Below are 11,039 nucleotides of genomic sequence, written 5' to 3' on the forward strand. Positions count from 1 at the left end.
AAAAAATATATATATCGTATTCTCAGTGGGGAGAAAGACTATAAACAAACAATAAACAAACTAGCATGTGGCAGATGGTAAAGGATGCTACGGAGAAAAACAAAGCAGGGAAGAGGGGTAGTGGCATTGCGTGTGTGTGTGTGTGTGTGTGTGTGTGTATGTGTGTGTGTATTTTTCCCCCCTACTGTTTCACACGTATGACTCTCCCTTCCTCTCCACTTAGAGTCATGGTATCCAACCCCTCCAGACAGCTGCTGGAGCACCTAGATCCCAGGTCCACAGCCTGGTGCTTCATCGGAGTGCAGACACTGCCGAGAAACAGCAACCTGAGGATGAGAGCCAAGCCCCGACCCCCCGGCAGTGTTTCCGGAGGAAGCAAGAGCGGGAGATTCGGGGGCGACACGGAACACGCAGCTCAGGGCCCAGGAGACTGATGAAACAGGACAGAGATGGGGCGGTACAGGCGAAGACGGAGAGGAAGGACGGAATTATAAATACGGCTTGAACGTAGAGCCTATGGAATTTGCTGATGTGAGTGAAAGAGAAGACACAGAGATGACTCCAAGACCTAGGGCTGGGCCCCTGGAAGAAGGGGGATGCCTGTCACTGGGATGAGGAAGGCCGCAAGGGCGGCACGTTTGGGAGGAGTAAGGAGAACAGGAGCTCAGTTTCGCCATCTTTAGAACAAAACGGGGATAACGGGAACACTAATACATCCCGCCACGTAGAAAAACTACAGAGAGGCTTACTTTAGACTTAGTCAAAGCTGTCGATATAATCAGACAGCCCTAGCCCTTCTCATTCACCGGCATCTCCCCGCATCGGGGCCCTCTTGTTGCCCATCAGGCATTTCCCAAGACAGCTGAGGAACGCCATTACACAGGGTGCTAACGGTGCTCCCCTTTTTCGCTAAAAAAAAAAAAAGCACACCCCGCTCATATGTGTGAGGAAGTGCTGTTTTAAGCCAAACAGCGTCTTTTTTGCAGGGCTTCTCAACATCTGGGATACATTAATGCGTCCTGAGAATGATTCAAGGGCCAAAGTCATGAGAAGTTTTCTGAACTTACTTAACCATCAAGGCACACCGATTAATTCCTCAGAAGACTGGTGCATAGGATATCAGCCAGGAAGTGGCAACTAATCCAAGAACTCATTTTAATCCTTATTTCGCTTGGCTGGTATTATCCGATCAGTCCTTAGATCCCCTCCTCTCTCTATTTTCATGGCACAATGTTCTCTTGGTTCTACTTCTTGCTCTCTAGTTTTCCTGCTCTGTTTCTCTCCTTGACTATTACAGTAAGTCCCCTACATACAAATCCTCAAGTTGCGAACCTTCAAACATGTGAATGTGCGTTCCCATGTCCGATCACATAAGTTAGTTCACATGTCCGGCGTACACTGTCACGCGCGTGCGTCCTCTACAAGTGGCTGTGCTTTTGTGTACTTTACAGTACTGTATAGAGTACAGTAGTACAGTATCTTTATTTCAAGCCCAGGATGTCCGGAAGCAAGCGTAAAAGTAGAGGTGATGTAGCTGATACTGCTAGGAAGCGCCAAGCGATAACAATGGAAACTGTACTGTAAGATTAAAAATGTTTTCTTTATCTTTTGCGTTTGTTCTTTATGTATTATTTGTGTGAAAAGTATTATAAACCTATTATAGTACTATATAGCCGACTGTGTTAGTTCGGTACCTAGGCTACCTTTGTTGGACTTAACGAACATGCTCTAGGAACCGAACTCGTTCGTATGTAGGGAACTTCCTGTATTTATCTGCCAAGCCACAAAAAAACAGCACCCTCGGTGTTCCATCTTGTTGGTCCTCTTCTCTGTACACTCGCATATACAGAGAAATAAATCCCCGTCTCCAGTCCTCTCTCCCTCAGCCCAAAATGCACAATTTCCATGAGTCCCAAGGAAAACTCAAACTATGTAACTCTGAAATGGAACCTATTATTTCTCCCCAACCTTGACTGTACCATCTGTTAAATCATCCAAGTCAGAAATCTGGGTACCTAACATCCCAATAACTACCAGGTTTTGCTGCCTTTCAGATATTGTATATCTTGTGAGTAAAAGTCTTCTCCATTTATTGGCTCTGCCTACACTCATCATCTCTCAACAATCACCTCCTAACTGACCACCTTGCCTCTAATCGCCTCACCCCTCCTGTGGTCATAGGGCAAAATTTCTAGAACATAACCCCAACAGGTTCATTAACCTTCCTTCACTAATCAGACTTAGAAGATAAAAATCCAAGCACCTTATCAGGTTATACATGGCATTTCATGATTTGGTAACTTGTAAACACCTTCTACTGTCTTGGAGCATTTATATTGCAATAATATCTTAATACTTGTATGCATCCACATAGACAATGCTATTTCATGCCTGTGTGTCTGTACAGAATTCTCCTTTTGTCTGGTACATATTTTCCCTTTTTTATTCTCTGGAAAACTCCCAATCATCTTTCAAAATCCTGCTTGGTAAAAATATCATAACAAAATTGAACCACAAACGCCAATTATAAAAAAGAATATACCAATGGAAACATACACAAGCCACAAAATTAATACAAATAACAAGCATATGAAAATGTTCAACTTCCTAAGTAACATCATCAGTACTATTTATATATTATGTACCAGGAACCATACTAGCTCTATGCATACATTGTTTCATTAAATCCTAACAAGCCTATAAAGTTAGTATTGTTATCCCAACTTTATCAATAAGGGAATCCAACACAACTACGAGAAAAAAGCTAGTTACAATTAATGTGGGAATAAGAAAAGGAACTAAGATTTACTGAGTACCCACGTTATTTTTCATTCATCAACTGTTTCATTTTACATTCATAATACCCTGTGAGGAGGTATTATATCCATCTCACATACAGGGTACCTGGGCCCAGAAAGTTGAATAATTTTCCAATATTTAGACCGCTAGTATGTGGCAGACCTGTCTTATTCCTAAATAATGGCATTAATTTTATCGCTCAAAGAAACACACGGAGTATTTCAGAAAACACTGGGACAGGTGCCACGAAAACGAACATGAAGTGGATCCAGGCTAGGAAATCTGTTCTCTAGTAGAGAAGGTAAGCCTCCTAGGGAGTCAACAGGGCAAAACGGAATATTCCACTCTCTTCAATGCCCTTCTCTTTTACTCTTCATTTTCATTCCGTATCATCTATAGTAGCTGTAAATGATTCTTTCCTTCACCGACTTATGCCTGTATAATTCAAATCTAGTCTGAAAGCTCTCTGACAACTTCAAACATTTCATAATCAGCTTCTTCTAAAGGCCATTTTTAACAACATGTAATAACTTTCTATAACGTTATGACTTCTGAGAATAGTGGCCCACATTGACTGAGCACTTCCTGTGTTCCAAGCTCTATTTACTGCTTTATTTTTTTTCATGCATAATCCCCTTCGAGGTAGGTGTTATTATTATCCTCTTATAGAAGAGGACACTGAGGCACTGAAAGCTTCATTCTTCCCCAGGGCCACACAGCTAGGAAGCCCTTCTGACAACAGAACTGCGCTCCTAATGAGAGGCCTCTCCTTGAGCCGCTCCTACATAAACACTGTCCACTGTTACTCTCCCATGGAGACAAATAACAGTGACTTAAGACCAAGCTGCTGTAAAAACAAGCTATCCAATTTCAAATGATTGGACACTACCAAATGACTGCCAGAAAGGGTTTATGTACCAAATATTAAAAAGAATGATTTGCAAAATTTTAAAAAACTATAATGCCTGAAGGATTCCTGAAAGCAGTCGGCAAAGTTAATGTAAAATGGGAGGCATTTACTGCTGTGTCCTCCAAGTTAGTGGTTTCTATTCACTCTAAACTCCTCCCCTATCCTATCCTTTTGCTCTCTTCAGTGGACTTCTCAGTTGACTTCTCTAACTGGCTAATTTGGGAAGAATAAACTGGCCAGGGCTGCTCAGAACCCCCCTCCTCTTGGGAATGCACTACCCACAGGGAACACACATTCTGCTTACTTCTCCAGCCGTGCCCGGAAGGTAAGCTGCCGATTTCTCTGGTTGAACATGAGCTGACCCACTTGGCCTCTTCTCACTAAGCTACATGCTCCAACTCAGCCTTTATTCGTAATAAAAATCATATAGATTTTGATTTCCTATTTGCCTTATTCTTCTGTTTTGTTTCTGTTTTTGTTCAGAATTAAGAAGAGGGGTACTATTTATTGAGCTCCCTAAAAAACCCAATAGATACGTCCTAACACAGAGTAAACTGGTCATCCATTCATTAACATGGGAGAAGTAATTTGGTGTGTGGAATATAGTACCGTAAGTCCGCTACATACGAACGAGTTCCATTCCGAGAGCACATTTGTAAGTCTAATTTGTTAATAAGTCCAGCAAAGTTAGCCTACGTACCCACCTAACACAATCGGCCATATGGTACCATACTGTAATAGGTTTATAATACTTTTCACACAAATAATACATAACAAACAAACACAAAAAATAAAGAAAACATTTTTAATCTTACAGTACAGTTTCCATTGTTATTGCTCGGCGCTTCTTAGCAGTACCAGCTACAACGCCGCTGCTTTTACGCTTGCTTCCACACTTGCTTCCAGACATCCTGGGCCCGAAATAAAGATACCGTACTACTGTACTCTATACAGTCCTGTACAGTAAAGCACACAAACGCACAGCCACTTGTAGAGGATGCACGCACGTGACAGTGTACGCCAGAGACGTGAACTAACTTACCTGATTGGACATGTGAATGCAAGCTTGCACCTTTGAAGGTTTGCAGGTTGGGGACTTACTGTAATAAATACTCTGCAGTGAAGTATGCATTCATTTTTCATCACATAAAAGAAAGGTAACTCTGTCATCCAATGGAAAGTTGGGATGCTCCTCTTTGAATACAAAAAAATTCATTCTACATATTTCTTCCTTGTATTTCAAGTTCAGAGAAAAAACAATCTAGTAACTCCCACAGATACCAAACAACAAATGATACACATTTTTAAACGGGACACATTTTTGCCTTGCTTTACTTTAAATCTGACAGTAAGTCATACAAGAATAACTGGGAAAATAGGCATAAAGAGGACATTTTTACAACCTCAAAGGATAAATATAAAAGAAAAAAAGTTAAGCAGTTCAAATTTCAGCCCCTTACAACTGGTGTTTCAAAACTACCCCTGGTGACATTCAGCTCTACATTTCATCATAATGTACTTATCCCATTCAGTTATAAGCACACCAAATCACAAAGTAGTTTGGTAGAATCCCAAGCTGGAATATAAGTCATTGAGAAATAAAGACAAAAGAGATTCAGAAAATGAATAAGTATGACAGGCCTATCCTTTTAACAGAAAATATTAAGGCTGGGTAACTCTTACTAAATATGAATAAGTGTTATGTGGCTAAAACTCAAAACCAACACCTTGAAAGACCTTTCACAATTATTTGGGAGGGCAAGACATTTTGCTTTTAAGGCTGTCCCAATAGTTGACTAGATATATAATAGTAATCAGCTAGAGCTTTCCTTTTTTCACCACCTTAAACCACATTTTACTCTTTCTCTGACATTATATTTTATGAGAAAAGCAGATTCTTATTTGCTAACCATTCATATCTGCAGGTGTCCTTGCAGGTTCCACTGCTATTTAACTCATGAAACTACTACTTCCACTACTTTCTGAAAAATGTTTTCACTTGGAAGATTCTCTAGCCAAAACTCTACAGGCTATGCAGGCATAAATAATATCAAAGTGGTAATAAGTGGTCCCTGTACAGGGGCAAATATGTATTAAAGAATGCAATGACATTTACTATGCTTGTGGCCATCTAGAATCTTTGCCTACGTTTCCTGTTGTTCAAAATTTTGCCACTTTACGAGTCCCTTCTTCCCAAAACTGAAGTCAGAACTCACTCTCCCAGCTTTCTTAGTCTGGCAATGGGATCTAATGGCCACCAACCAACTGCATTCTCACATAACTTCAATTCAGAAATAGCAATGTAAGAAAGCAAATGAGAAAACTCATCTTTTTTGGTAAGACAGGTGGTAAAGATGCCCCTTTCAGGGCAAAAGTGTGACAGTACTTCTCACCTCCAGTCCCCAGCATTACTGGAGGAAGCTGTGATGTCAGTATGAGGACTCGTGGGGCCGGTGCCCGGAATGTGGTTCGAGTGGTGCCCCCATTCTCTTAACCTGTTTGTTGGGTGTCCTGTAAATTCTGTGGGCTTCCAAATGCCCTTTAAAAATTTTTTTTCTGCTGATGTTAGCTAGAGAGTGGATTCTGTGGTTTGCAACTACGAATTTTGTATCATACAAAAATTTGGACTAAGCAAACTATGCTTTTACCAACGTGACGGTAGAGTGAATACCAATTCAACAATAAACTCAATAGTCTGCTACAGAGAAACGTGTCCCAAGTGTGCTTCTGTGCTAGAGGTGGTGCAGGAACAAAGAAAAATTCCACAGAACGAGGACTAAGTCAACACATGGACATGCAGATATCAAATAAAGTTAAAAGAAACTTAGAAGATACAGAAGCATCTATGTAGTTACTGCAACAATACAGTAGCATACTGCATATACAGCTAAGGATGAAAAATGTTTACTGATGTATTAAAAGGTCCATTGGGTTTGAAGCAAATCTGTCATGCTGCCAAAGAAATTAAATATACCTTTGATAACTACTAGAATTCAGTTATGTGAGAGGAAATATTTATAAATCATATACCTCATAAAAGATCAACATCCAGACTATATACAGAACTCACACAACAGAACAACAAAAAAGACCCAATTCCAAGATGAGCAGAGGACTTAGACATTTCTCCAAAGAAGATACACAAATGGCGAATGAGCACATGAAAACATGTTCAACTTCCTTAGTTATTAGGGAAAATGGAAATCAAAGCACAATGGGATATTTTTTCACACCCATTAGGATGACTATTATCAAAAAAAATAGAAAAAGGGAATAACAAGTCAAGAATGTGGAAATAAAGAAATTGGAAACTTCATGCATTGCCCTTGGGAATATAAAATTGTGCAGCCACTAAAGAAGACAATTTAGTGGTTCTTCAAAAAGTTAAACACAGAGCTACCATATGATCCAGCAATTCTACTCCTCGGTATATATTCAAAAGAACTAAAAACAGGGACTCAGATACACACATATAAACCAATGTTCACAGCAGTATTATTCACAATAGCCAACGGGTGGAAACAACCCACGGGTCCATCAACAGATGAATGGATAAGCAAAATATGGTATATGCATATAATGGAAAATTATTCAACCATAAAAAGGAATGAAGTACTGATACATACTACAACATGCATGAACCTTGAAAACATCACACTAAGTGAAATAAGCCAGACACAAAAGGACAAATATTGTATATTGCAGTTATATAAGGTACCCAGTAAAGACAAATTGGTAGAGACAAAGCAGAATAGTGGTTACCGGGGGCTGGGGGAGAGGAGATGGGGAGTTGTTATTTAGAGAATAGAGTTCCTGTTTTGGGGATGATGAAAAAGTTCTGGAAACAGACAATAGTGATGATTGTACAACACTGTGAATGTAGTACTTAGGCTACCAAATACACTTAAAAATGGTTAAAATGGCACATTTTGTTATGCATATTTTACTGCAGAAAAAATTCAGTCATAAACCTTATCTGGGAATTTGCCAAAGTTTAAATTCAGTATTATTCCTGTTGGCTGCTTCTTATTATTTAAGATATAGATTCAATTAGTGGATCTAACTAGAAAAATGGCAACGTAGATAGCATGGTTAAGAGGTCGGATTAAGAGACCTAGGTTACAGGGACTTCCCTGGTGGTCCAGTGGTTAAGACTCTGGTTTCAACTAAGATCCCACATGCCACGTGGGCAAAAAATTTAAAAACTTTTTTTAATTAAAAAAAAAAAGAGAGATCTAAGTTATAATACTGCCTCTACCATTAACTAGCTTATTACATACTTAAAACAGGGCCTGACATAATTGTTGCAGTTAATCGGCATCGTTATTAGTTTGTATTATTATATAAAAAACCCCATGGAAAACAGCAATGCATTTTATTACAGAAAAATTTTAAACTTTGGCACATCAAATAAATGAACATTGGGGCTTCCCTGGTGGCGCAGTGGTTGAGAGTCCGCCTGCCGATGCAGGGGACGCGGGTTCGTGCCCCGGTCCGGGAGGACCCCACATGCCACGGAGCGGCTGGGCACGTGAGACACGGCCGCTGGGCCTGCGCGTCCGGAGCCTGTGCTCCGCGACGGGAGAGGCCACAACAGTGAGAGGCCCGCGTAACCCAAAAATAATAATAATAAAATAAATGAACATTGGAAGAGAAGCGTGCAGGGTGATTAAGACGCAATATCCCTAATACGTACGTCGACCTCAAACCAAAAGATGAGAGAGAGCCCAGGTAGAGAGGCAGCAGGAAGGCTACTCTGGATCACAGGGTCAGTCAAGGCAGGCTCCTCTCAACGAAGCCATGGAAGATGGAATGCAGCTGCAGTGGAAAAGTCTACAGTTAAAGCACTCTGGGGGGAGACAACAGCAAAAGCAAAGGCCAGAACGTAACAGGAACTTTGAGAGTTTGAGAAACACAGAGAAAGGAGACCTGCAAGCCTGGAAAAGAGAAGCAGGGGAGAGATAAGGTTGAAGAGGTGGACAGAAGCCAGATCTCACAGGCCTACTAAGAAGAGGGGGCTGTGATTCTAACCTCAGAGGGAAACCACTGAAGCAGAGTGACACGATCCAGTTTACTGGGTAAGAGATCACTTTGTTGCTATGTGGAGAAAGGATGGAGTAGGAAAGCAGAGTGGAAGCAGTTGGGAAGGAAGCAGGGAAGCAGCTGGGAAACTAGTTTTAGTAATTTAAGTGAAAGATGATATAGCTTAGATTCGAGATGGTAGCAGTAGTAATAGAAATATGTGTACAAATTCAGGTTGCATTGGCTAGTACGAGGGAAAATATCTAACTAATTAACCCCCCAAAAGATGCAGATTAAAATTATACAATTTCCCCTATCAAATTCACAAAGGTTAAAAATGGATAATACAAACCCTGAGGAATATGTAGTTTGAGGAGGCACTCAGAAACCTCTGGGAAGCAATTTGCTACGTTATCAAAAGTCTTTAAAAATTCTCATAATTTTTGACTTAGTACCTAGCACAGTCTTTTATTAATTAATTTGACTTCTAGAAAACACACTAAAGAGAAAAATCAAGGTTTATGCTGAATAATTAATTGCAGCACATTTATACTTGCAAAAAAATGGGGGGAAATATCGAACATTCAACACTTAAGGAGTAGCTGAATTATAGCTTGTGATAAAGCACTACATAACCATTAAAATCATGTTCATTAAGGGGTTTCAAGATATGGAGAAAATGCTGACATTATACAATCCTAGAAAATTAACTGAGAGAGCAAATAAAGTTTTGTTTTGTTTTCCTACTGGGAAATTTTGGTATGTGAACTGAACATAGCCATCAAATAATTGGTAGGCAAGAAAAATTTAATAATCACTAACCACTTCTAGAATCAAAATTCAATATATATGCTCAGAAAATGTATGTGCTCAACTCATTACATACTGTCCGTGTCTTACGGTATTGGTCTCTTGTTATCTTTGGTACTAAAAAAAAGGAAGCGGGGAAGTTTCAGTTTTGCGGTTGTCATAGTAATTTAAGAATAAACGTGTGTTCCAAATCTATTTGTCACTCTATACCTCCAGTGCCTAGCACAGTACCTGGAACATAAGAGGAGCTCAATAAATATTTTTGAGTGAATGTCACTGAAAATAAACCTTGCAGTTCCAACTTAGGACCAAAGAAATTTTAAAACCTCAACATGGAAAAGATACATAAAATCCTGACAATATTTTATAATATTGTGAGTGGCTACAAGGTACCAGGCAATGTTAAAGGTTTTACCCACTTTTTCTTTAATCCTCATAATTCTCCATCTCTGAATTACTTTTCACGTTGTGAAACCAGGAAACAGGCTCAAAAATGTTAAGGTCACACTGCAACTAAGTTTGAACTCAGGGCTTCTGGCGCCTAAATGTACCCAGACATGAAGTAACAAGACAAGATGTTTCTTTTCAATGATCAGAACTGACCGGGATTTTCCTCCAGGCTTCCCCTACAGTTCTGCTGAGTGTTCACTAACTTCTATGTGGCACTGTCGTTATCCCGTTGAAGATTCGTCCCTCACCTGCAGAACCCAGCCCAGTGACCTCCCCTCCCCCGCTGTGACCTCCTCGAGGGTGGAGGACCTAGTTTCCACGCCGCTGGTGACAGCCATACCGAATTGGGGATTGGCACAGGGCAGGGGGCTCACCCCTCCCCCTTTGGCGGTACCGTTTTGGTTTGACTTTACATCCAAGCCTTGCGGATCTGGACTCACAAACTGGGTCCTGGCAGGTGCCCCGCCCGCCCTTCGGACCAGGCTCGTGGCTGGAGGGAGGGAGTCTCCGCCCGCAGGGGCGGCTGGGGCGCCGAGCCGACGGTTTCTATGACAACCGAGCAACTCCCCCGCGCGCGCACACACACACACACACACACACACACACACACACACACACACTGTCCCCTGCAGTCTCCGCCCCTAGTGTCTCGCCGCTCCGCCCCTCCCAGAAGCCCGAGCTCTGACCGCCAACAACGCGCGAGGGAGGAGGCGCCCTGTGCCCTCTTACCTCTCAGAGCCTGGTGCAATAAAAGCTCAGGCTCACGGCTTCACAGGACAGCGCGGGGCCCGGGGCTGGCAGAGATTAGCAGGTGGACAAAGGGCAGAAAGCACCAAGGCCTTCCAAGTGAATGGCAGCCACTCCTTGGCCTGATTTACGCTCCATCTTCCTTTTAAGGTGTATTCAGGAGCCTTGGGAGGGATAAAGAAAATCTGGGGCTCAGTAGAGGGGCGAAATCTGCCTTTGCCTCAAAGTGAATTAACACGGGTTAGAATCCAGAAAAACTTATTTTTCAGGCATGCTGCTTTTCTGTCCCTTGGAAGCCTAA

The 11,039-nt window shown here is 41.4% G+C and overlaps 1 protein-coding gene across 1 annotated transcript in view; it reads right to left on the minus strand.

The window, feature by feature from the left end:
* Window positions 1-10,557, minus strand: part of TRDMT1 (tRNA aspartic acid methyltransferase 1) — a 45,017-nt gene extending 34,460 nt beyond the window's left edge. The window contains exon 1 of the mRNA XM_024750087.1: window positions 10,386-10,557. The gene's annotated coding sequence lies outside the window, so the exon portion shown is untranslated. The remainder of the gene's footprint in view (window positions 1-10,385) is intronic.
* Window positions 10,558-11,039: the final 482 nt, after the last annotated feature.

Source organism: Neophocaena asiaeorientalis, unplaced genomic scaffold (assembly GCF_003031525.2).
Source record: "Neophocaena asiaeorientalis asiaeorientalis breed wild unplaced genomic scaffold, Neophocaena_asiaeorientalis_V1.1 scaffold4, whole genome shotgun sequence".
In the NCBI taxonomy this organism is placed as follows: domain Eukaryota; kingdom Metazoa; phylum Chordata; class Mammalia; order Artiodactyla; family Phocoenidae; genus Neophocaena; species Neophocaena asiaeorientalis.